The sequence below is a fragment of the Scophthalmus maximus genome, chromosome 8 (genome assembly GCF_022379125.1).
Source record: "Scophthalmus maximus strain ysfricsl-2021 chromosome 8, ASM2237912v1, whole genome shotgun sequence".
In the NCBI taxonomy this organism is placed as follows: Eukaryota; Metazoa; Chordata; class Actinopteri; order Pleuronectiformes; family Scophthalmidae; genus Scophthalmus; species Scophthalmus maximus.
Genome location: NC_061522.1, coordinates 10,497,885 through 10,520,371, shown reverse-complemented (window position 1 = coordinate 10,520,371; position 22,487 = coordinate 10,497,885). Strand labels below are relative to the sequence as shown.

Below are 22,487 nucleotides of genomic sequence, written 5' to 3'. Positions count from 1 at the left end.
CATAGCTGAAGTAGATGGACGGGCCTGCACAAATCCCCAGCGAGCCCGGACGAGAGGAAGGGTCAAGAGGCACAGTCACAGAGTGGACAAACAAGCCATGCATGAGAAAAAACACATCAGCCCGGGATGATAAATTACGTTTCTTTTGTCCGGTGCGTTGTGACACACAGCTCCATCGTTTCACAGAGTATTTATGATGAGTTCAGCACATTGGGTCAGCCATGCTGACGAGGGCAAATGATCAGCAGTAATATCCGTGACTCCACCTCAAAAAGGGGGCGTGCCCCGCTTCAACCTCTCCCTGTTTTGCTCTTGCACTCCATTGCAGAGGTGTACGTGAGGTTGTCGTCGGGCAAATTGCCGTATTTCAGCCTCTCTGATGTAGTTATTGTGTGGTATGCTAACATATTTCTGTCATTTGAATATGTGTAGGGGATGAACACGATTGACTGGAGGATTTTGTCATTCGCTCCTTTTTGTCCAAAAATAAAGGGAGACCTCCAAATATATTGGTTTGGGCCTTTTCATCATATCACGTTGCAAAGACTTGATTCAACCTTTTTTTTATAAACTGGCAGTCTCGTTGAGATTAGGATCTCTTTTTCCAGATAGACCCGAGGACAAGAAACATTTTTTTAATACAACAATCAAAAACACAATCATACAGCAACAAGGAATTACAAACAGTTACAATAATCATAAAAAACACTCGATAATAAAGTTTTAAAATTTCCAAGGGGAATGTTATTTTCTACTTTAAGGGAAGTTTGTAATTTATTCCATTCCAACGGTGCATAGTGTCTGATACCAAGTTTAATTGTACCTGATACATGAATCTGATTCCAGATTTACAGAGGTCAGTTTCTACTCTAGATTCTTATGTGGAATATTGTTCCATACATGATTCCCATTGTTGCCTGCTGCTGATTGTGGTTTGCACATCACCTCTTATTGTTGGATTTTTAATTAACTGCTGTAATCACATGCGCCTACATTGCAGTTTCTTGAAAATCCACCTGCAATGTTCTACCTGTGTCACCGGTTACTGTTGTCATAAGCAGTATGGATGGTATCCAAAGTTTTGGGATGTTTTATTCGAGAACATATACTTATTTCCAGCAAACAGTAAATCACCCTAAATTATCCAGACTCCAATTTCACCTCCTGCTTTGCTTCTGTTTCTTTCATTCCTTTGCTTCTAATGAAGTCAGCATGCTAAGCAGCCAGCCCCGTTCCCAGTCGGCCCATCACTTAACAATAGCGAGTCACTGTAGTGTCCTGTCTGTGCCGAAGGCGTACCGTTTCTCAGAGAGTTTTAATTATCTCTTGTTTCGACTCTCATTTTGTAAATTGGCAAGCGCCCATCACCACTACACACTCCCGGATGGAACTACGCTTGGTTGCAGACAAAACTTACACAGCACCTTTAAGAAATATAAGATAAGATAAGATATACCTTTATTCATCGCTAAAATGGGGAAATTGGACTTAAGAGTATATAAGGAAATTTACAAAGTTAGTATGTACAAAATATAACAAAAAAATAACATTAAATAAAAAAAACAAAGGTATATAAATACCATACACAGAGCAGTATCAACTGCCACCTCTTTCGTTGGTCTGAATCTACTGTATATCGCCCTAATATTACTGCCTAAAATTAGAGATAAATGTTTATAGCCCTGCTGGAAATGTAGGCTACATTATGTTTGAGGATGTGTCTTTAATAATGATTACATACACAACAGACAACTAAAAACTAGTACAGCAAAAATGAAAACTTTGGCCTGAGAACGTGGTTACTGGAAAAATCTCCCTTTTTTTCCCAGACACTCTGGTAAGGGAAGAATCATTGTTATGGGAAATAGTCAAGTAATCAAAGTGTGGTACACCAGCATGAAATTCAGACGTGAAAATGCCTATTCATCACCCACCACCCACCCTCAAATATCCTTACTTACAACCTAGAGATCACATTACTGGTACTGAAAGTTGGCACTGGGCATTGCCCTTGGTCGGACTTGACTCACCTTTTTCAATTGTATGTCCACTTTATACTTAGCCTCAGCTTTGAGGTTTAAGCTGAATGGCTATATTCTCTCGAGCTATACTTTATAGCTCTTATGTTGCTGACATACAAGTACAGCTGAGTCTGAGACAAGGATGTGGTCATTGGTTGGTGATATTTGAGTCAGAGGATCACTTACATCATTTGGATGTATTCTTTGAAGACCATACATGTCCATGTGTACCCATCCAATAATTCATGTCAAACAAGACCAACTGAGACTTGGACAGACTGACTGACTGATGGTAAAAAAACACCTATGACACATGAGCAAACTAGCTCCTATTTGGAGTCTATGCTTTGGCTGTGGACAGCAGCGCTCCTGTTTCTAGTCATGGTGAGTCTGCTCAGCTGTCAGAGCACATTCTCATTATTGGATTCATGGAAAATCTACGACCGCATCCAGCCCACCTGCGCCTTCTTATGCGAGAGCTAAATCTGCAGACGTATCAGGCCATAACATCCAGGCGATTTTTTCTTTTCCTTTGGCACAGAACATGAGCCTGTCAACGAACGGTGTGTTTTAGATAATGGTATATAGAATGAAATACAATGCTAATTGTTCTTTATTAGAGCATTTCATTTTTCCATCAATCATTCCACTCATGACTGATTATTTTCTGGATTTGTTGCCTCAGCTAGTTGAAATTAAACAATGACAGAACACTGAGTTCTAACTGATGCTTTAGCGGCGTTGAGTGTGTTCAGCAAAATGGGAACATGACTGAATACAAGTCTTGCAGAACATCACTTGTGAAAAGACAGTCTGCTGATGCTAAGGGACTGAGGTGGCAATTGATTGCAAAGAACTGATTACAATCAAATATTAAATATGTTTACTTGACTTTTTCCAATACATTGTGGACTTCTAAGATGGAGGGAATGCACGGAAAAGTAATTCACTATTGATCTGATGTTGAAATCCGAGTAAAATATAAAAACCATAGTACAACAGTATATGATTCCTTAAAGGTCTCATATTTGATACTTTTACGATGTTTTATTTGAAGTTTGGGGATCCATGAGAAGATATATGGAGATATATGTATGGTTTTAACTGCCCAAAAAGATCACAATGTACTTTTACATGAGCCCCACAGACTCAAATCGTCCGACTGGATTTGGTGCGGAGCTATACATTGGAAAAAAATATCAACGCACAGGCAGATCTAAATACTGACAAGACTCCTTCATAGATATTGAATAAAAATTATAGCCAATTTCAGGTCAATACTCCTGCAAGGTTGGACAGTGGGTTTGGGTGAACTGTGGCTGAGAACGGTGACACCGCAAAGTTACGGAGGTCATGACGGTTTGTTTTAAGGTACAGTTTCTAAATACGGGCTGTCCGCATTCCTTTGTGGATTGAAGGCTTTGGTTAAAAAATAAATCATGTACATTATCTGTCATACTGACATAATTTTCATCTAACATATGTTCTGCAACAGTATAATAGAATTCCTGAAATTCAGTTGTGGCCCCATCTGGCTGCACCTTTAAAATAGATGTCTGGAAGCTTCACTGTCCCTCACTGTCCCTGCCACAATAACCTGTTCTGTTGTCTCCATTTGTGAGTGGTTATAGAAGAAAAGTCCTCCACAACCTCATCCTCAGCTGCACTCAAATCACTCTCGAGACTTTTGACCTGTATCAAAATGCACGGTATTTCCTGTGACAATGATGAAAAGAAACGACAACATTCTCTGCGTTCATTTCATCCAAAGTCATCTGCCATGCTACATTCTTCCATGCAAAGGTCTCTCATCTGTCGCAGCAGAAAAAAATACATATTTTGAGTCATTTATCCGATTCTGTGATTTGACATGTTTATAATGATGAACGAGACCGTCAAAAAGGAGAGGGAGGGGCACTCCTGCATCCCATTTGATGTAGTGCTAACCCAGATATTTAAACACACACACACACACACACACACACACGTAAACACATTCTTTCTCTCTCTCTCTCTCCCCTCAGACTCACTGTATGCTAAGCTGCCATCTTATCAGTCTGCAGCAGAGCACTGGATTTCAGTCGGCCACAAGTCATGTCTTGCTTTGATATGACTTCATACATTGAAAAGGTCAAATGGACAGATGGTTTCTCACGCCACTACTTGTTTTACCAGTAATTTATTTTGTTGCCAGGAACAGCATGTGATCGATTTAAAAGGAAACATAGAAATGCAGTATTAAATATTTATTACTCTGCTTTTGGTTTTAGTTATGTATATTAAAAAAATGTTTGGTCATCTTTATATGGAACAGCAATCACCTTTTTGACGTGCTTTTTAATTAAAGCTACTTTGCTCTCAACTTTCACTGTAAAGAAGCAGCAGCGTCATATGCCTCTCACCCTCTTTGCATTCGAAAGTGTTGATTCAGACCTCGAAACCGTGCCTCAAAGAGCACTCCATCATACTGGGAAAAATGTGTTGTATTCACTGCTTTGCAAATGGATCCATTTATGACACTTTGCCGATGCCTAATTAATGCCATTACAAAAAGACCCCTATCACCGGGTGGAGAAGGGCGGAAAGAAGAGTGTCATTGGGAGGGAGTTACCTAATTACCACCTTTTATTATAGCAATGTTGTCCAGTCTGACTTTGAGAGCAGGATTTTAAAACTTCTTAACATTATACTTGCAGGCGACCTGTTGATTATGTTTACAGGAAATTTGAATCTCAATTAGTCTGGTGTAGTTTTTTGGATAAATTTAAAACAATCATGGATGCTTTTATTACTTCATGAAATGATTAGCAGACAACATTTTACACTTGGAGGTAAAGGCATCACCTGTGATCCTATTAGATCTTGGATTTAGAAGTAGGGAAAATGTCAAATCGAGACTGGGTGATTATGGCGTCTGTGGAATGCAAATTAAATCATGATTGTCAGTTTGGATTGGCAGTTTATAAGATTATTCTGCTGGTCTAAAGCCCTCAAGCCGGAAGAACTGGACCTGACATAGACCAAAGCACTGGTACAGAGGGGAGAGGCTGGATCTCTTAGAATGATGTGCTTGAAGAAATCGCAGTTAGTAAGATCAATTCTGAAAATTGGATATCCCCCTAGAATTGCTGACACAAAGTGAACAGGGTAAAAAGGAGCCCCGCATTTCACTCCAAAATTACAGATGATAATGAAGGACAATCTCAAGTCCTTTGGCTAACAGGCTTTGGTAAAATGATTCTGTTGGGTCCAAAATAAATGGTTTAATTATGTGCTATCATGCTTTTGCTGTTGGAGCCCGAATGTTATTAACCAGACAAGATACAGAGATGTTCCCACACTGAATAATAGGAGAATAAGGAGAAGTATGATATTGAGTGCAGTATGTAATGTGACAGCAGACTTTAAATCAGTCGGGGGGATAAATAAATAATGATAATAATAATATCAATATCTTTATCATTGTATAAAAAACAAGCCTGTTTCTTTAACTTAAAGAAAAAGAGGAAAGAGACTGGTGCAGTTCTATCCTCTCTGATACCGAGATGCCAAGTTGGATATTTCATCTAGATTAGACTAATGCCAGCAGCTTTACAGGTGTCCTTGGATTTTGGACAGAGTGAATCAGTTCACTCTGTAGGTTGCAGTTCAGGTAGTACCTGAAACTTTTACCAATACTGCAAGCACAAGTTACATAAGTTATATAGCTATACTTGCTCCTTTAAGGCACGTAATGCACAGTTTACCCTGTCTCCTAGAGATGATTTATCTTTAGACTACACTACACCGCAACAACAAATATGTCGAGGTGAAGCCTTTTTTTTTTCCTACGAATGATGTGCTACATTTATTAACAGCTGCGGAGGCACCAGGAGCTGGTTGGGAGACCAAGGTTTGCATTCGCAGTCCCATCTGTTGTGAGGTTTAAGCAGCAAAAGCACTTTGTTGAAGTTTCTTGTTTTGATGAATCGTAAGTAATTAAGTTGCGTCTGCGGTCACTGAACCAGAAGACAAACTTTCCAGCAAGTTCTCCAACTCATACGATGAACTCTGTCGTATTTCGTACAAACAACCAACGTCTACCATTTCCTAAAATCGTGCAGTACGCCAGAAATAAAAAAGAAATTTCGCCTCAGAGCATCGTGGTTAATGAGCTGGTAAACGTGAGGGTGATGGTTATGGTGACATGGCATGGATTAGCAAATGCATTGAAAATACACTAACCTCACGGACTTACCAGGTCCACGCTGACCTCTAGCAGCCGTGTACACAACCACCGCTGGAGGTCCGAGGTCTTTTAAACGACCACATACCTCTTAACATGCTTTGTACGTCTCCAGTTGGAGGACAGGCTCAACTTTCCCAAACTTTGACTCAAGTGCCTTGAGTTCCTTAACATATTCAAGGCTGCGGTCACTACAAGTGGAATTAAACTGCGAGATCTGTTCTTGTTTTTTTAAAAGAAACATCATGTCAGTGAACATTTTACATATTTAGAGGACATAGAGGAATCTGTCTCACACACACACACACACACACACACTGTCAGCTTGTTAGTCTAGCATTCTATAGTCGAAGCATTGTCACGGCCGAGACCTTGGGGATGAGTCACGGTCTTTGTTAGTTGGACCTGAGGGGCCAAACAGTGCTGAGGCTTGTCAGACATTCTGAAATAAAGCCAGGAGGGACGACACAGATCTGCAGATCTATGCAACGATCTGCATACAAAACAAAGGAGAACTGTGGAATAGATTTCAGAACTAAAAAATTCACTTCTTAAGGAAGTTGAGTCACTCTCATTAACCTGCTCTTTCTCAATACAGGAGCTTCATATCCATGCGTTTTTTACTGCAGCGGTAACTAACATGGACACATCACCTCCTCACTTCGGAGGAGATGTGTGTCTTACACATATTCACATTAAGAAACTGAGATTGACGTATACATTAATTTACTGCAAATCCCAACACACACAAAACTTTCCATCTGCACTCCCGTTCTGTTGGCGCTGCCTCTCTAACACAGAGTAAATCTCACTCAATTACGAGCCACCGACTTGAGTTTACTGAGACAAATCTCCCGAGATCTTCTCTGTGTACTCAGAGTGTCCTCCAAAACACAAGGACCCTGCGGCGCCTTTCTCACGCTACATGCACTTTGTTGGCTGTGTGTGTGTGTGTGTGTGTGTGTGTGTGACATATACAAATATCATATAAAAACAAGGATCTGTCTGATTATGTGCACATGTGTGTGGAAAAGATGAAATAAACAGTGATCCCCAAAAAACACACACACACACACACACACACACACACACACTTCACTCTTATCATCTTGGCCTGAAGTCAGTGTTGTGTAAATATCACTTGATTGACCCAGTTTTGCGCGCGCGCGTGTGTGTGTGACAGCTTATTGCTCACTAAATGAACAACTAGGGGATACTCATCCAAATTCTTTCTATCGTAATCTCCTCTTTACATCCGGTGCACTTCTTTTTGATGATTTAATCACTTCCTCCCTAATTAGAATTCATGCTCCCTACCCAACAGCAAACACAGTCATGTTGCCGTGGGTCACATTCTACTCAGCTCAGAAATTAATTCCTCAAAGACCCTGAGGCTTCAGTCATTTCACTAAATGTGAAAAAATGTGAACAACATCGCTCTTCTCGGAAACTTTTTCATTCTCCCCGTCAGTACTCTGCATTAAAAACTGCTCACTGTTGTTTTGTCTGTGATCAATGGTATTCGCCACATCCGAGTGCTCCAGTACGAAGACCAAATAGACTTTTGTCCACCACGGCTGACATGGCCATCAGTTTCAATGTCAGCTTTGCTACAAGAAAGCTATAATGGATATTTCTGTTTGTCTGGCAGTATATCATTATTTTTTCTTAATGTACCTTTTTATATTTACTTTTTTCAAACTTTTTACTGATGTTTTCTTATTCACTTTTTTACCGTCCCTGTTGCTGCTGTAATATGACAAATGTCCCTGTTGTGGGACTAATAAATTATTATCTTATCTTCTTATCTTATTTATCTATTTATCTCATCTTATTTTATCTGTGTTGTCAGTTATACTGTAACAGTGCCTTTCAAATGTGGGTACAGTCGCTGCAGCATTGGTTTGACCATTCAAAATATTACTGCAATGGGCATATGAGTAATATCTGCCTAAGAAGGGTACGTTGCTGACTATGGATTCTCATTTGTTGATTCTTTTTAATTTCCACATCTCTCCACAACCTGCTCATCTCCACCTGTCTCCAGCTTCACTCGACCGGCTGCCTAGTCAGTCTGCTGCACGGCTCATTCCCCAGCCTGCTCATTAAACTAAAATCACGATCTTTCTCTCAACCAAAGATTTGTTGTTGACAGAACCAAACACACGGGACAGCTTCTCCGGTTTTCACAGACATGGCTGATCTCTTCCTGGAAAAAGTTGGGATTGAATTTTAAAACTATGTTGTCGTGCATATATATATATATATATATATATATATATATATATATATATATAAAACAAAAGAGCTGCAAAAAGAACCGAATCCTGCAAATGAACTGAATTCTAAAATGGCCTTGATAAAATTGTAGTTACTGTTCTATTTCTTAATAGATTCAAATAGAGAAAAGTCCTCATTGTGCTGCTTTGCGTTACTGTTTGCACCTCACTGAACGTTGTCAAGAGAAAGAAAAGAAGAAAGTTGACTGAGGAGATGAGGAAGAAAATATTTGACAGGATAATACACCCTTGTGAGGCACAAATCCATGGATAACCCCTCTCCGGATCCACAGCCACCATCAGGCCTTTTGAGCTGCCTCCAAAAGGTTCTCGGTGGCTCTTCTCCACTGCCGACCTCAAAGGAGTTTGACGGTCCACTGTAATGAGTGACCAGCAAAGTCCCGGCAACCAACCTCAACTGGCTCACAGTGGGACATTGCTCCAGCAATAATAATATCGTCAAGCAAGATCTCTTAATTTGTAGATGTTAACAGAGCGTCGGGGTGAAGGTCAACTTGGCGCTGTCAGTCCTGCACAGTGGCAAGAAGACCTCCCAAGGAGCTGCGCTGATGTTGTGCCTTCTCCCCCCAGCTACAAGGCCAACACAACCAAGCCCCCAGGATGTGGCTGCAGAAAGAAATTAGACCCCAGATTAAAGAAAGGGGCAGTTCAAATGGTAGGGGAAAAAACAGAACGAGAAAGACTTCAGAAACAGAAGCAAGTTGACCCCCAAGATCAACGCACAACACTGGCGCACCATACTGTATGTCGCTCTTTAAAAGAAAGTTGCCTCCAAGACCCATGAAGCTCACACATTAGAAACATCAAAATCTGACAAGTGTTTGCTAAAAATGCAAACACTTGTCAGCTGTTATGTTTCCCTGGGACACGTGGAGCAAAAATAGAGCTTTTTTTTTAGTGAGTCACAGCAGCTCTTTGTTTACAGACGGAAAAAAATTAAGCTTTTAAAGAAAAGGACATCTGCTCCGTGAAATGTGGAGGAGGCTCAGGTATGTGTGTAATCTGTGCAGTTGCCACCAAAGCAAATTTGCAGAGCATTTGAATTTGAATGTAATCAGGATGATGCAAGCAAACATAAAGAGACACAAAAGACCCAAATACGCTATGTTCAAAGTTTATTGCAACTGTAATGTTGCATTCAGACACATCATTACAGTTACAGTTCAAACGCGAAGAGAATTTGTGTCGCATTACTTGAAAATATCACTCTTTTTTCCTATTTTTGGTCCGCCGCGTCACCTCGTGAACCAATGCTTGTCGAAGCTCAACCCTGTAATGTCCAGTCAAGTCATATCCATCTTTTTTCCAGGAAAACCGAGGCTATCAGAATATGTATGCTTCAGTGATATCACATGAATGTATTAATAGCTAAATATCCATAAAGACAAAAGAAAAAACAAAACGGATATTGAATCTCACAGACATTCATTATAATTACACACCAAACAACAATGATGAAGATTTTTTCCTCTTGAAAGCTGTTCTTTGAAGCCTTGGCTATAAGGGAAAACAATTCATTCAAAACATTCTTACTAATGCAAATCAAAAGTTATTTTTCTACTAATAAGTCCTTTGATTTTTCAACCCCCAAAAAGGTCAGTCTACAAAGCAGTTCCTGTCTGCAGTGACACAGAGGAGTGTCACTGGTAGGAGTAAACAGGAGGAGTGAGAGGTCCTGTTTTCAGTGTAAAATCTTTGTTTTTTCGAACAGTCGACAACACAGCGTCTGATTGGTGCAAGTCTGTAACAAAGCCTCTGATTGGTCACAGTGTATCTCAGATGGACAGCTAGAAGTCTGCTAACAACAACAGTCTTTTACGTCTTGAAAAACGTGATAAAAATGATCATCAAAGTCATTCAATGTTGGATTTATCATCATGGACATGTTGTACAAAGTCTCAGAAAAGACACTGAAGTTCCAGGCCGCGCTACGAATCTTCTGAAAGGGCCACGATCGCACGGAAGCCTGGAACGACACAAGTGTTAACATCCCGTCAAAACAAACCGTAAGTTGTAACTGATCAAATGTTATGAGGACTTTTATGACACGACGCATTTCCTGTTGCATACGACAGGTTCGGGCTCAGACAGTTAAGTTGCCAAATAAGATGCTGAAAATTCCATTAAATTGGTGAAAAAGGAACTTAACATCTGATATGACATTGTGACAACACAACACTTAAATATTTTGATAGGTGCCAAAAATGAAAATGATCCCCTAAAAAAACGAGCAGAAGAGTCCATCAGATATTGCATTGATGAAATCTAACGTCAAAGTGTTGTGAGAAAAATACGAGTTGTTTAGAGGAGCATGTGAAAATGCAATCAAATAACACGGATCAATCAAAGCTCTGTCCAAAATGTGCACATGTGCCATATTGTGTGTTCCAGAGAGTGTTGCACACTGTAAGCAATCATTCCTCATCACCTGCACAGCCACCAAGAAAGAGGCAGCGTGACGCTGGAAGGGAAATGTTTTGTCCCCGTGTGCCACCCACGTGACAGAAGATCGACACTGATTTACATTTAACATTTGAAATCTGCATTTGTCCGTTGTCCAAGGACTGGGTGTCATGAAAATAGCAGCTTGACATTTCTCATGCGACTTTGCGACAGTTATGCTATCATGAGTAACATGTTCCCGTTGAAAATTATTTTCTCTCTCTCTCTCTCTCTCTCTCTCTGAAACCTGTCAGTGGTTCTATATTTTACCTCTATTTGAGGCCGAGTCACTGCTAAGAATTGTACACTGGCTCCATTCTGGGGATGTCAGTGACGCATTTGTTACAGCAGCCAGCTTCAGTAACGAGAACCAAACTGCCTGAATGTACTGAACCTGAATTCTTCTCTAATGGGACTGCGATACAAACATCAGCATGGTTTAACTGTAGCTGAGCAGCTTAGCCGGGGGTTGTGGTCAGTGTCGTGGCTTGAGGGTCAGACGGCGCAGCAAATGGTCGGAGCTTGACTGGAACAAGAATAGTGAAGCGCTGCAAATACAGAACAGGGGACAGAGGGCAATGGCGAGAGAGGGCAACAATCAATGTCAGGAAAAATATGGAGAACCCATTTACTAGAAGGGGGTGTGTGAGTGTGTGTTTCTATCTGCATGTCTTTTCCTAAGTTGCATTATTGCAAAAAATGACCTATATAAATATCATATGCCAGCAAGGATCTTCCTCAAAAAATGAGGGCTTGACCTTTAGTTACTCCCTAATGAAAGTGTGCCAGCAGCGGTTGCTCGTGTCACAATGTCCAACTCTAACCCACTGCTGGTGGCAGAGCAAAGAACCACTAGTCGAGGCAAAGTACTGCCATCAGTCTCCACCAGAGGGATATTGATGATTCACTGGTGACCCTGTAGGTGAGCTTTAGTACGGCTCCTGCAGCCAAGTGAACTTTGTTAAATTATGAAGCATTCACGAAGCAACTCAAACTGAAATTGACCTTGTTTGGTTAGGACATTCTTTTTCTTGTCTTCGAAAGCAAAGAGCAATGTCTGATTGTTTTGTAATTAGTTGCCGACGTGAGCTGTATTCATATGGCTCTTTTCTTGTCTTATCAAAGCGATTTACAGTGAAAGTCACAAGTTCACTCACACATTCCCACTTCTTCTGCAGCACTTTTGTATCACATGCACCGTTCATCATTCAGGGGAAGTCTGCGGTATCGAACCACCCGCCTCCTTGTTGGTGGACGACCTGCTTTATTTCTGGAGGCCACAGCCGCCCCCTGTATCCTCAAATTTAGACCATTCATGTAAATTATTCATCACATGAATTTAGATTAATTATGTGATGAATCATTAAGATTCTAACTAGGAGGGCAGGGTGGTGTCTTTTTGGAACCATGGGTGCACCGGTGTATTTTTAAACTTCATGATTAGATTCCTCCTCAGTCCATATTGCCTGTTTGGTTCTGGTGATTTGTAGTAATTCCTCCTCCAACCCTTCATAGCCCACTCGGTAAGAACGACAGGTGCGAAAAGCCACGGTGGTGATTTGAATTTGACGCGTGTCCAGAAAACGGGCGATTTGCTGTCAGCACTAACGGGTGCTAACAATTGGTGTAAATCTAAAAGTTGTGAGTCATAGGCTTTTATGGTGCTGTTGTACTGAATGGTCTCAGCAGTGAGAGCACACAGCTACAGTCGCCACAGGCACTGGTTGAAGATAGACTTTGATACATGAATTCGATTTTAAACACTCTTTGAGTTGTATTGAATTTCATTCATAAAGCAGGCAGCCTGGTAACATGCAAACGGTGAGTAGACGGACGAGCAGCTGGTTGGTGCTGTGCAACAGATGGGATTAAGTATTTTCCTTTAAATTGTGAACAGTTTAATATCATCAGAGACTTGGTGTCGTTTCACTGATGGCTGCGCCGTGAATTGGTCCATTTCTCATAAAATATAGTTTATTCTTTTAGGTTAGCAGTAAAAAAAGAAAAAAACAACGCTTATTAACAACAACTTCCCGCTTATGGGAAATCACCGCTCGTTTCTCTTTACTCCCTGCAGCAGTTTGCTTTTATCCGCTGTGTAACATTTGCAATAACAAACACACTAATTATCCCTCCGAACCTCAGCCGACTGTGGTCGCTGTATCTCGGGCCCCAGAGTTTTCACACAGGTCGGTTCACATAACCTCAGTTGTGCGCGCGGAGGAACTCGCCGGCTATGTTTCCCTCCCTCGCATATCCGTGTGTGGTTGCAGCTCAGAGCAGTTAGACAGCGCTAAGCATCGTTAAATGTAGCGTGGAAATCTCAGCAAAGTGAATACATTGGTGTTTTTCTCGCTGCTGTCAATGGCGGGAGCGTTCCAAGGGACGTGGGGGGGCCCGGGGCAAAACCAAACGACATCATTCCAATCTTCTAAGGATTCTGATCAGTATCAAAATTGTTAACAAAGTGTGCATACATATCAATAAATGTAAAATATTAAACCATCCGGGCACATCATTTAAACACATTTGGACGTTCTGGTCTTAAACCAAACTTTACAATTACAAAAACATTGGCAGAAAACTAGTGGCATTGGACCTTGTTCGGAGAATTCACAAAATTGTCGTTGCTACGGACTAAGGTGATCAGCTCTTACCTACCCCCCCCCCCCCCCCTCTCAGCTTTGGGCCCGCAGCCAATTGCCCGCTTTATCTGCCCTGTTGGAACGCCCTTAGTCACTGAGAGTCAGCAGGTATAGCAAATTTCACCTGTCCATCCCGATACATTCTTACATCTTCATCTGAAGAGAATTGCATAAAGGAGGCCTTTATTTAGAGGCAATTTAGAGTCATTGGCATTTGGTTCATTTATTGCACACCTGTAGTCAAATAAATGAAGGCTATATAAACAGGAGAGGAGGAATTCCCTGTTGGACTCTTTCATGTACTGCGGAATCGACTGACTCCGTCTGCCTCATCAGTCATGACAGGTAATAGGCGATGCAGCATCATGCCTCTCGTCTCCAGCTCTGTCCGTGTTGTGCATGCTTTTATAATTTTTCAGTGTTGGGCTTAAGTGGTAAAGACAAATCAGTCAAAGTGTAACTAAAAATAGCTCTGGTCATTCATTGAAATTCCATGCCGTGCTGCTCCAACCGTAATGGACATGTAGAGGAGAGATACTCCCAGCAAGCCGGCATTTCATTTCTGCATCAGAGACAATAATGAAACAGCACTTTGGATAATTAGGTATCCTTGGTCAGAGAAGCAGAGGGATAACAAAAAAGAAAAAGCCACCATGAAACAATAAACTTTCAATTTCCTCAGTGCTCCTTTTGAATAATGAGATGGCGTTTCAAAAAGAAAACATTTGGCCGACTTGTGAGTGCAGCTGAACTGTGATTGAATCTTTTGTCAAAGAGCATCAGGAGACGGTGTTGGACTGTATGAGATGGAAGAGACTGAAGGTTGCACAAAGTGCTGGTTTGTGGCTGTTATAAACACACATCAGGCAGCAGCCCTCCTTGACAAGAGGAAGGAACAATCAGTCAGGGAGACGGGGAGAAAGAGAAATAGAGGGGAAATTGTTTCGACAGTAACATGTATTTTCATGTTCAGTCACTTATTTTCTACAGCAACCAAACCACTCCCATCATTTGTGGTCTCCATCGACGGCTGTTGTACCTGGTCCCGCGTCGCTTCGTGACATAGGCCTAATCTGCTTTCAGACATGCGCTGGAGGCCGCAGCTTTTCGTGAAATTTTCCGGAGGGGCTGTGTGAACGCAAATATCCACAAATGTCGCTCTGGACATTCATGGAGCTTCTCCTGCCAGCCCACTGGTAAAAGCCCACATAGATGACTCCATGCGAGAATGCAGCAGAAAATTATCACCGGAAAAAGATTCACAGCGAGCAAGTGGAATCACCGTTACATTCAATTAGCTAATTCCAATTTCCGGTTTTCCCGCAACACTGGAAATTCAACACGAATGCGCGTATTCTGGACCGTTGTCTGCAACCATATTTAATGCTGCGTTCCATGGCACCGCGGAACTCTGACCCCGGAAGTCGGGGCGGTAACCGGTTTACACGGAGGTCGGGTCCTTCTAATGTTACTATATTTAACTCATTCAAAGTAGATGAAAAAACGTTGGCTGTTGGTTGCAGGTGATTATAAAATACATGGACACACAATTATTACACACTGTAGCTTTAAGGATTTACTCAGCGGCAGCAAGAAAACCTACAGATCATGACAGTTGCTCCGAAACTAAATTCCACGGAAAGATTTTAGCACAAAATTTCAGTTTATAAATGCTTCTCAACGCTCATCATTCATGCATTTATTTTTATTTTGTCTCAAAAGAAGTTTCCAAGGAGGAGCAATTTCCTTTTCCTCACTGACAGACAACTTATTGTTTCATACTGTGTGAAACGCTCTGACATTGACACTCCGATACCATTATAAGCAGTATGGCCACTCAGTGGATATCTGTTGTCCCTCATGGTCCCTGCTGCCGCGGGTGAAGTTTAAATAAATGATGTAAAGGTATGGATTGATATTCCATGAACTCCTCTGCTGCAGGGGCAGACTTTAGTCTCCACCATGCTGATGAGGACTGAAGAACACAAGGAATCATTCTGTTCGGAATATGGTATAGTTTTATTTGTTGTTGTAAAAAAACAAACATACACAAGAAAAGAAACCCAGTTGTACATGTTAAATGCAATTTATATAAACAGAATGAACAGAATCAAAAGTCCATCAGTCATCCATTAGGCTTATCCTGTTTTTAGACCTTCCATGGGTCGTCACAGCCTTTCTGTGTTGCCCCGGAGTGAACTCACTGCTGTGTTGATGTGTCGCCCTCTTTCATCTTCTCTGAGCGTGAACATAATCAGCTCCCGCCACCGCGTTTTTCTCCTTCACATGTCTGCAAAGTCCATTTGATTTTCCTCAGCCCCCCCCCCAAAAATTGTCTTTGTGTTTTCATGTCCATTCATTTCAAGTGGTAACGTCATCAGAAAATATCTTTATATATATATATATATGCAATATTTATATTTAGTCTCCATGTTCAACTAGTCCTACTGCTCTGTATATAGTATTTATATACCTTTGTTTTTTTTGTAATTTAATGGTATTTTTTGTTATATTTTGTACAAACTAACCCTTTTTTGTAAATTTCTTGATATAGTCTTCTGTCCACCTTGTTGCTGTAATGCCCAAATGTCCCCATTATGAGACAAATAAAGGTATATTTTATCTTATCTTATCTTATCTTATCTTAACCAAACACAATGTCATTGACTCAAAACTGCCAAAATTTGCTCAAACACCAACAGTTCAGCAGCGTTACGGAGAGGAGGTGGGCCACCGCTGCTGGCTCCAGGGACCTCTTCAGGCGCGTCTTCTCCTGACCGCCAGATGGACCCACAGTGAGTTGTGCAAGCGAGTGAATGAATGCATATGCAATCGTGATATAAGTTCTGGATCCACGTGGTGGTTTGCATTTTAATGGGGATATGTTCACATGATTTTTCTTTCTTGCTGAATTACCCCCCAAAAAAGTGTTGCTTTTTGAGCTCATTATATATATTATTTATATCCATAGACTGTATATGAACATAGACATGGTCCATAGGAAAGTGACGCCAAGTCAGTTTCTATAGAAGTCTATGAAAAAAAATGACTCTTCTCACTTGATTTATAACAGTACAGTGTCCCTCTCTCCATTTGACATCTAAATATAATTTTTGGTGAATTTGCTCATCTGAAAGAACTGCACACAGCTCATGCCTTTTGGGCAGGCCACAGCGGACTTTCTTTCTACTTCGACAGTTCTTTGCGACTTCCAACTTTGTATGATTGCATTTCGCCGACTGACCTCCATTTCCAAGAGGTCACTACAAACGAGAGTCTGCCGTACCATTCTTTAATTAGTGCATTTGTCACTTTGGCAGACTGTGTGCTCTTTATTATACAAGTTCACTTGTATACGTGCGTGTCTGTGAGCGTGTGTGTGTGTGAACCACATGGGTGAGTATTGTGATGTGTTGCCAGCAGTTATATTAGTGCTGTGCAATGGAGGACACGGTTCATATAAGGTCCGTGGCAGCGGGCGAGCTGCAGCAGCTCTGCCGAGAGGCTGGGACTCGCCAACGAGAAAAGGGTTCACGTTATCGCCTGAGATAAATGCGGTCGCACAAACCAAGGAAAACATTTGTCTAACAACATTTGGGGAATTGAATATCATTTTAAAGTACTTTACTCAAGTATTGTCCATCTTGTCCTTTATGCTTCCACTCAACTGCATTTCAAAGATTTATTTGACAGCTTTAGTTACAAGTTACTGTTAAGAAAAACGATTTTACACTAAAGATGGTATCACAATCGTCAAAGAAGTACGGCACATTTTTAAACATTAAACCAGTGGTTTGAAACAAATAATTATTGGCTTCGACGTCTGACAAAGAGCTGCGTGAAGTCGGAGTCGTCACTTACCTTTCTTCTATTATCCCTGGCTCCCTTGTGTATTCGGTCTCTGTGCTCCCCCAGTGTCACCTCATTTAGTTGTCCTGTTCCTCTGTCTGTTGAGTTGAATTGTCTGTTTGCACCCGTCGGCCTCTCTGCCAGCCGAATCCTCTGCAAGCCTGTTTACCTGCGATTAACTTTCTTCACTCCACCGACCTGCCTTGGCGAGTCGTGCGTTGTGTCCAGAAATCTTTGTGTCATGTGAAATTGATAAACAAAATCTGCCAGAGGGACCAAACCAGTGCTTTTACTTTGATACTCGAACATCATGCGGCTAAGTCTTCGTGGTCAGAATTCTTCTCAAGATGGAGATTCGTCTTGATGAGGAAGATTGAATTCAGACAAATGAATCGCAGTTTGTGCCGTCTCTGCATGTTACGAGGAGGATGGACCACGAACAGAGCAACACAGGAGTCTATACACCACACCACTGACTAACACAAATTTAGATTAGAACCTATAAGGTTTGAATAGTTTCTTAGAAGTACATACAGCACTAAGGAGGCATTCAATTCTCATAGCGTATGTGCCTGGTGACCCATCTACATTTTAAATCTTCCTGCCTGAAGCAAAGGCATGCCATCAATGACGAATGTGAACCTGAACATACCCAAACTGGGATCATGCCATACATAGTCAATGCAAAATCTTTATAACAATTCTCGAGTATTCCGTTTTGCTTCAGTGGGATTTTTCACGCCAGGCGTGCCTCTTCCGTCCCCGTAGCTGTCACAGTGACGGTCACAGCTGTCAGTGAATGCATTTGTGAATTGCACGCAGTGTTCCTCAGATCCAGATAACTCTGAGGTGACGGATGCTGGGAGCACTGTTTCCACAACGCGGCGCCTGTTCCAGGGTCTGTGCCAGACACATCCGTGTCCTGCGGATCAAATTAGAACGTTACAATGAATTCAGGATTGTTTTGTCTGCGATTAGCGACAGTTTGTAACATTCGGTCAAGAAATAAATTAAAAAATCAAAAGAAGATGTAGGGGACAATCATTTCCTCAATAATTTGCAAGAAATTCCTCTTTGTTCAATTGGTGCCTGTGTTAGCCCCCTGACCAGAAAATAAGACTGTAACCTGCAATGGGAACCGTATATCATATACAGTATTTAACACGATCATAATAATGTACAAACGCGGCCTGCTATGATTTGAATAGTTTGTATGTGGTCAGTGTGTCGTAGCGAAGGCTCAGAAGGACAGGAGGCTTGTGGGCCAGTGTGTAGGTCGGCTTTCATTATGTCCACCTTGGGACTACAACAACTGTAGCGTCACTTTACAGGCGATGCACACATCGCATCGAACTTGAATCACACACTATACCCAGGGGTGGTGCCTTCACTGAACTCCCGTGACTCCCAGTGCTCCCCACAAACAACCTTCAACTCCCTCGAACCGACCGCCAGGGTTGCTACAGTACGTACGGCAGTTCAACATCTGGCACAAGGCTGAACGCACGAGCTAAGGCAAGAGGCAATTCATCCGTTTCATCCGTGGTCAGTGTGAACACGTGAAGCATGAAACAACCTCCCTATGTGCTTCATTTAGTCCCTTTGCTTTTCTTTACGCTGACTTAGATTATAAGAGAAACATAGAGCCATTTTTTTTTTTTCTTCATCCCCCTGCATAGGCAAGGTAGACCAAGACACAGCTACGGTATCACCAAGTCCTGAATATACCAAAGAGATCAGCATCTCAGCACTTACATCTCATGTGTTGACATGTCGTCTGACTTATAACATTATCTTATAACTGTTATTGTGAAGAAATTATTCATCTGGATAGAGTCATCTGAGTCAGGCCTTCCTCACCAACTGAGCAGAGATACAGATTCCAGCAACATCCTTTTAAATAGAACGTCGTGGAAATTATTATCATTTGAGGAAAAATGATCGATGTCTTTTATTTTCTTTATTCCTTACAAACACCATGTAGATTCAGTAAATGTAGATACAGATACACAAAACACAAAGTCCGATGCAGGGGCGGGGGCCGCTGGTAACCTCCAGGACTGGGAGGTGTTAGTAGCGCTGGGATTCAGCATCATCGTTCTTTTCCGCTCCAAACATGTAAAGAGATTAATCCCCTGGCTGCCTTCTCTGTCAGCTGTGGGAAAATTCCTCAGATGTCATTAGGGGACGTTTCCTCCTTCCGGCCGTACTCACAGAAAGTGTCAGGAAACTTGATCTAAAGTCCCCGAGGTTTTATGCTCGGAGCAGCAGGTTAAGGAAAACATGCATGTGATCCGAGTTGTGTGTCAAATCGTCATACCTGCATTTTTTGTTAACGGAAGCCAATGTGACAGAATGTGTAACCAATGGTTAATGTGTCTCCTAAATGAATGAATGAATGAATATAGTTCCAAATGAAAGTTAAATGCCAGACAAGGTGCCCTCTGTTGCTTTCTTCTGTCATTTAACACATTCATTAGTGACTTAAAAGCTCCTTTTTTTTCTTTCTGCCTTGGATGATGGATTTATCTCTTCATCCAAGAAACATGTTAGACAATCGGGACCCGTGCTGTCTCTTTCTTTGTGTTGGTTGGTGTGAGTGCACTGTCATTCATCATATCAGAAAACTTCTGTGACTCCAATAGCTGTTACTGGGACCGCCCAATGAGATTTTCCTTAAATCAGGGTTATATATTTCTAGATTATATAACATACAAAGTTACGGGCAAAAGCCCTTTTTTTCTTCTTCTGCTGAGCTCGCGGTTCAGCACCAACTAATGTGCATAATGCTGCTAATGCTCACGGCAGCATCAACCTATTGAATCGCCCTTGCGTTGGAGCCACACTAGAATTCACCTCCCATTCATTTCAATGAGCAAGGCGACAAGACGCATTTGCATTCGGCCCTGGTGAATAGATCCCGCCGTATTTTTCACCCGTTAAGTTCCATCTGGTTGAACTTTGAACCCTCGAAAATGCTGAGACTTGACGCTGCTCGGCAAATTGAACAGAGTGGGATTGGCTTCCTGGTTTGGATTGTGAAGATAGTTTCTATTTGTCCTTGTTTGTGCTCTTTAACTGGAGAAGCAGCCGACTGGGCGGCCGTGGCTCGGGAGTTAGAGAGGGTCGCCCGCACACTGGAAGGTCGGGGCTTCGGCCCCCGGTCCCCCCCCCCCCCCCCCAGTGAGCATGTCAAAGTGTCCTTTGGCAACACAGGTAATACGAAATTGCCTCTGATGGCTCTTCCAGCAGTTTATGAATATGACAGAAAAAAAAGCGAGGTTAATAGAAATAAATGCAGTCATTATCATTCATTTTTTTTAGTACCATTTCATTTTTAATAATGCTTATATTCAAGCAGTCCCAAGTCTCACCTGTTTGTTTTTTTGCCAATGCATGCAAGTAGCCTTCATCCTGCCATTACTCGCCACAGCCATGGCCTTAAAAGAACACTCAGGTTTGATAGGCCGTGCCACGCCGAATTACACCTCCTGCACAGGAAAGCTGCTATTACAGTCAGCCACTGTACTTAACTGTTGAAAAAAAATAAGAAAGAAAAAAAAAGATCATTATTAAAGCTCACATTTTACAGGAACTGGGGAGGAAAGAGATGTTGCAAAAGGGTTTCACTCCATACACTCTGTTTGAATCTGAAAAAAAAAAAAGATGAGGAGAAACGCAACAAATGAAAATACGGAGAGCTGATAATTCTGGCAGAAGGGAAACAAACATGTTTTCTCGTTGCAATACGCCTTTTAAAGATGAGACGGAGGGCGGAGAGGGCTTGGCTTCAGATAACATCTTTGGCCAAAGTTTGACTTTCGCCCATAGCCGTCATACCAACAGTTACAACCAGCAGAAAGCAATTCAGAAGAAATGGTCAAGCAAATGAAATTCCATTGCACAAAGTCAATAATCGGGGTTTAATGCCAAATAAGGCTGTAATTTCTATCTCGGTTTTTCACCGTCTCATCTCTGAGTTTTCTAGAAACACTCCTTCTGCTTCTTCCCATATATCTGTGGTTTATGATTTCCATCCTGTACAAATGTTTGGATGAAGCGGGCTTCGAAACATGAAATCAGTTAATACGGAGTTCATTTCACAGGTCATATTTGATCTGCTTTCACATGTGCCGAGCTGCCCGGGGAGTTAGCGCAGGGCGGACCATTGGGCCTAATCTGATTACAACACGTCACCAAGGGCAACCAAGTGCTGTTGTGGACTGAACCTGCCAAGACGTTCCGCACCACTAAAGAGCACAAACACACAGCGCTTGACTCGGCCAACCTTGAGAGCTTTCAGATGGGCACAATTATTCATCATTTTTTACAAAAAATATGAGCCAGGGTAAATAAGAGAAAAACTTAACTAATGTACCAGCAAATCCCCTGCTCAGGGGATTGAATTTTTTTTGTTTTTGGCTTATTTTGTTGGTTAATTACGCAACAGTCATTTTCTGTAATAATTATCTTCTCAGGTACGTTTGCAAGTATTTTATGTTTTGCGTCCTGAATTAATTTTTCTGCCCCTTTTCCACTTGTTGGAGATCCTATTAAGAAATGAATTATCATAAGTTGTGCCTATAGCTAAATTACAGAAATGTGTCAATCCCGGTGTGAAATTATGTTTTATGTACAGGGAATTAACAAAACAAAGTTGCGGAAAAAAAGATAATGATATTGAAGGCATTGGGTCACTGGAGACGCACCACAGTGACATCTGTTATGTTTTGTAACTGGACGGAAAAGAAGGAAAATTTAATTTGGCACTGTACACTTTGACTGATTTCAGGGTCTTAAATTATTATATTCCACGTAACACCTCATGTCTTCATTTGGATGATCTTCTTTCTTATTAAGTGCTGCAACAAACGTAGTTCGTTGTGTGTTTGCATTTTAAAATGTTTAAACGTTGGCAGTGCGAGTCATAATTTATCTGAAATGACAAGGCCAGAAAGTGTCACGGATTAACCACAATGTTGTATTTAGGGAATTGTAAGCCATG

The 22,487-nt window shown here is 41.5% G+C and overlaps 1 protein-coding gene across 1 annotated transcript in view; it reads left to right on the top strand.

Annotated features, from left to right (window-relative positions):
• The first annotated feature begins 16,353 nt into the window (after positions 1–16,353).
• ctnna2 (catenin (cadherin-associated protein), alpha 2) overlaps positions 16,354–22,487 on the top strand; it is a 301,922-nt gene continuing 295,788 nt past the window's right edge. Inside the window, exon 1 of the mRNA XM_035637486.2 lies at positions 16,354–16,428. The gene's annotated coding sequence lies outside the window, so the exon portion shown is untranslated. The remainder of the gene's footprint in view (positions 16,429–22,487) is intronic.